The following is a 5,134-nucleotide window of genomic DNA, read 5'->3' on the forward strand; positions in this document are numbered from 1 at the left end:
GAAATTTTCGAACAGGAAGAGGAGATGGCAGCCGAAAATAATAATAATGCAAGGAGAATGCTTGGTGACTTTACTGCACCTAATTCCAATTTACATGGAAGAAGCATCTCCATTCCTGCCATTGGAGCAAACAACTTTGAGCTGAAACCTCAATTAGTTTCTCTGATGCAGCAGAACTGCAAGTTTCAGGGACTTCCATCTGAAGATCCTTTTCAGTTCTTAACTAAATTCTTGCAGATCTGTGATACTGTTAAGACTAATGGAGTAGATCCTGAAGTCTACAGGCTCATGCTTTTCCCATTTGCTGTAAGAGACAGAGCTAGAATCTGGTTGGACTCTCAACCCAGAGACAGCCTGAACTCTTGGGATAAGCTGGTCACGGCTTTTTTAGCCAAGTTCTTTCCTCCTTAAAAGCTGAGCAAGCTTAGAGTGGATGTTCAAACCTTCAAACGGAAAGAAGGTGAATCCCTCTATGAAGCTTGGGAAAGATACAAACAGTTGACCAAAAAGTGTCCTTCTGACATGCTTTCAGAATGGACCATCCTGGATATATTCTATGATGGTCTGTCTGAGTTATCTAAGATGTCATTGGATACCTCTGCAGGTGGATCCATTCACCTAAAGAAAACGCCTGCAGAAGCTCAAGAACTCATTGACATGGTTGCAAATAACCAGTTCATGTACACTTCTGAAAAGAATCCTGTGAATAAAGGGACGCCTATGAAGAAGGGAGTTCTTGAAATTGATACTCTGAATGCCATATTGGCTCAGAATAAAATATTAACTCAGCAAGTCAATATAATTTTCCAGAGTCTGAATGGAATGCAAGCTGCATCCAACAGTACTTAAGAGGCATCTTCTGAAGAAGAAGCTTATGATCCTGAGAACCCTGCAATAGCAGAGGTGAATTACTTAGGTGAACCTTATGGAAACACCTATAACTCATCATGGAGAAATCATCCAAATTTCTCATGGAAGGATCAAAAGCCTCAACAAGGCTTTAATAATGGTGGAAGAAACAGGTTTAACAATAATAAACCCTTTCCATCATCCACTCAGCAACAGACAGAGAATTCTGAGCAGAATCCATCTAGCTTAGCAAATCTAGTCTCTGATCTATCTAAGGCCACTGTGAATTTCATGAATGAAACAAGGTCTTCCATTAGAAATCTGGAAGCACAAGTGGGCCAGCTGAGTAAAAGGATCACTGAAATCTCTCCTAGTACTCTCCCAAGCAATACAGAAGAGAATCCAAAAGGAGAGTGCAAGGCCATTGACATAAGCACCTTGGCCAAACCTGTAAGGGAAGGAGAGGACGTGAATCCCAAGGAGGAAGACCTCCTGGGACATCCAGTGATCAATAAGGAGCTTCCCTCTGAGGAATCAAAGGACTCTGAGGCTCACCTAGAGACCATAGAGATTCCATTAAACCTCCTTATGCCATTCATGAGCTCTGATGAGTATTCCTCTTCTGAAGAGAATGAGGATGTTACTGAAGAGCAAATAGCCAAGTTTCTTGGTGCAATCATGAAGCTGAATGCCAAATTATTTGGCATTGATACTTGGAAAGTTGAACCTCCCATGTTCACCAATGAACTAAGTGATCTGGATCAACTGACATTGCCTCAGAAGAAACAGGATCCTGGAAAGTTCTTAATACCTTGCACCATAGGCACCATGATCTTTAAAGCTCTGTGTGACCTGGGTTCAGGTATAAACCTCATGCCCCTCTCCGTAATAGAGAAACTGGGAATCTATGGGGTGCAAGCTGCTAAAATCTCATTAGAGATGGCAGACAATTCAAGAAAACAGGCTTATGGACAGGTAGAGGACGTGCTAGTAAAGGTTGAAGGCCTTTACATCCCTGTTGATTTCATAGTCTTGGATACTGGAAAGGAAGAGGATGAATCCATCATCCTAGGAAGACCTTTCCTAGCCACAGCAAGAGCTGTGATTGATGTGGACAGAGGAGAATTAATCCTTCAACTGAATGAGGACAACCTTGTGTTTACAACTCAAGGATCTCCCTCTGCATCCATGGAGAGGAAGCATAAAAAGCTTCTCTCAAAGCAGAGTCAAACAGAGCCCCCACAATCAAACTCTAAGTTTGGTGTTGGGAGGCCATATCCAAACTCTAAGTTTGGTGTTGAACTCCCATATCCAAACTCTAAGTTTGGTGTTAAGGAGTCTCAACAAAGCTCTGCACATCTGTGAGGCTCCATGAGAGCCCACTGTCAAGCTATTGACATTAAAGAAGCGCTTGTTGGGAGGCAACCCAATGTTTATTTATCTAATTCTATTATTTTTGTTTTTCATGTTTTCTTAGGTTAATGATCATGTGGAGTCACAAAATAAACAAAAAAATTGAAAACGGAATCAAAAACAGCAGAAGAAAAATCACACCCTGGAGGAGCATCTGTCTGGCGTTCAGCGCCAGAACAGAGCATGGTTCTGGCGTTCAACGCCAGAAATGGCCAGTAAATGGGCGTTGAACGCCCAAAATGGGCACCAACCTGGCGCTGAACGCCCAGAGTTGTGTGCAAGGGCATTTTGCATGCCTAAATTGGTGCAGGGATGTAAATGCCTTGACACCTCAAGATCTGTGGACCCCACAGAATCATCTCAGGATCTGTGGACCCCACAGGATCATCTCAGGATCTGTGGACCCCACAGGATCACCTCAGGATCTGTGGACCCCACAGGATCCACACCTACCTCCACTCACTTCTTCTCATCCCTCACCACTCTCTTTCACACAATCCCATAAACACTCTTCCCCAAAAAAATCCTTCACCAATCACCTCAATCTCTCTTCCCCATCACCTCTTCACCACTCACATCCATCCACTCTTCCCCATAAACCTACCTCACAAACTCCACCTACCTTCAAAATTCAAAACCAATTTCCCATCCAAACCCACCCTAAATGGCCGAACCTTAACCCCCCTCCCTCCCCTATATATAGCCCTCCATTCTTCCTCATTTTCACACAACACAAACCTCTCCTCTCTACTTGGCCGAAACACACTTCACCCCTCTTCTCCATATTTTCTTCTTCTTCTTCCTCTATTCTTTCTTTTATTGCTCGAGGGCGAGCAATATTCTAAGTTTGGTGTGGTAAAAGCATAAGCTTTTTGTTTTTCCATTACCATTGATGGCACCTAAGACCGGAGAATCCTCTAGAAAAGGAAAAGGGAAGACAAAAGCTTCCACCTCCGAGTCATGGGAGATGGAAAGGTTCATCTCCAAAGCCCATCAAGACCACTTCTATGATGTTGTGGCCAAGAAGGTGATCCCCGAGGTCCCTTTCAAACTCAAAAGAAATGAGTATCCGGAGATCCGACATGAAATTCGAAGAAGAGGTTGGGAAGTTCTAACAAATTCCATCCAACAAGTCGGCATCCTAATGGTTCAAGAGTTCTATGCCAATGCATGGATCACCAAGAACCATGATCAAAGTAAGAACCCGGATCCAAAGAACTACGTTACAATGGTTCGGGGGAAATACTTAGATTTTAGTCCAGAGAATGTGAGGTTGGCGTTTAACTTGCCCATGATGCAAGGAGATGAACGCCCCTACACTAGAAGGGTCAACTTTAATCAAAGGTTGGACCAAGTCCTTATGGGCATATGTGTGGAAGGAGCTCAATGGAAGATTGACTCCAAAGGCAAGCCGGTTCAACTAAGAAAATTGGACCTCAAGCCTGTGGCTAGAGGATGGTTGGAGTTCATTCAATGCTCAATCATTCCCACTAGCAACCGATCTGAAGTTACTATGGATCGGGCCATCATGATTCATAGCATCATGATGGGAGAGGAAATAGAAGTTCATGAAGTCATCTCTAATGAACTCTACAAAATAGCCAAAAAGTCATCCCCCATGGCAAGGCTAGCTTTTCCTCATCTTATCTGCCATCTATGTTACTCAGCTGGAGCTTTCATAGAAGGAGACATTCCTATTAAGGAAGAGAAGTCCATCACTAAGAAAAAGATGGAGCAACCAAGAGAGCCCATTCATGAAGCTCAAGAGGCGCAGGAAGCTCATCACCATGAGATCCCGGAGATGCCTCAAATGCATTTTCCTCCACAAAACTATTGGGAGCAAATCAACACCTCCCTAGGAGAATTAAGTGCCAACATGGGACAATTAAGGGTGGAACATCAAGAGCACTCCATCATGCTCCATGAAATAAGAGAAGATCAAAAAGCAATGAGGGAGGAGCAACAAAGACAAGGAAGAGACATAGAAGAGCTCAAAGACATCATTGGTTCCTCAAGGAGGAAACGCCACCATCACTAAGGTGGACTCATTCCTTGTTCTTACTTTCTCTGTTTTTCGTTTTCTATGTTATGTGCTTATCTATGTTTGTGTCTTCATTACATGATCATTAGTAGTTAGTAACTATGTCTTAAAGTTATGAATGTCCTATGAATCCATCACCTCTCTTAAATGAAAAATGTTTTAATTCAAAAGAACAAGAAGTACATGAGTTTCGAATTTATCCTTGAACTTAGCTTAATTATATTGATGTGGTGACAATGCTTCTTGTTTTCTGAATGTATGCTTGAACAGTGCATATGTCTTTTGAAGTTGTTGTTTAAGAATGTTAAATATGTTGGCTCTTGAAGGAATGATGACTAGGAGACATGTTATTTGATAATCTGAAAAATCATAAAAATGATTCTTGAATCAAGAAAAAGCAGCAAAGAACAAAGCTTGCAGAAAAAAAAATAGGCAAAAAAAAAATATAGAAAGAAAAAGAAAAAGCAAGCAGAAAAAGCCAATAACCCTTAAAACCAAAAGGCAAGGGCAATTAAAAAGGATCCCAAGACTTTGAGCATCAGTGGATAGGAGGACCTAAAGGAATAAAATCCTGGTCTAAGCGGCTAAACCAAGCTGTCCCTAACCATGTGCTTGTGGCGTGTAGGTGTCAAGTGAAAACTTGAGACTGAGCGGTTAAAGTCAAGGTCCAAAGCAAAAGAAGAGTGTGCTTAAGAACCCTGGACACCTCTAATTGGGGACTTTAGCAAAGCTGAGTCACAATCTGAAAAGGTTCACCCAATTATGTGTCTGTGGCATTTATGTATCCGGTGGTAATACTGGAAAGCAAAGTGCTTAGGGCCACGGCCAAGA

The 5,134-nt window shown here is 42.3% G+C and overlaps 1 non-coding gene across 1 annotated transcript; it reads right to left on the reverse strand.

Annotated features, from left to right (window-relative positions):
* Positions 1 to 420: 420 nt before the first annotated feature.
* On the reverse strand, positions 421 to 528 carry LOC148575998 (small nucleolar RNA R71). The gene has a single exon (XR_015904249.1). It is a non-coding gene; the product is annotated as a small nucleolar RNA R71 (small nucleolar RNA).
* Positions 529 to 5,134: the final 4,606 nt, after the last annotated feature.

This window comes from Arachis ipaensis, chromosome B1, assembly GCF_059453495.1.
Source record: "Arachis ipaensis isolate K30076 ecotype BB chromosome B1, ASM5945349v1, whole genome shotgun sequence".
Taxonomy (NCBI): domain Eukaryota; kingdom Viridiplantae; phylum Streptophyta; class Magnoliopsida; order Fabales; family Fabaceae; genus Arachis; species Arachis ipaensis.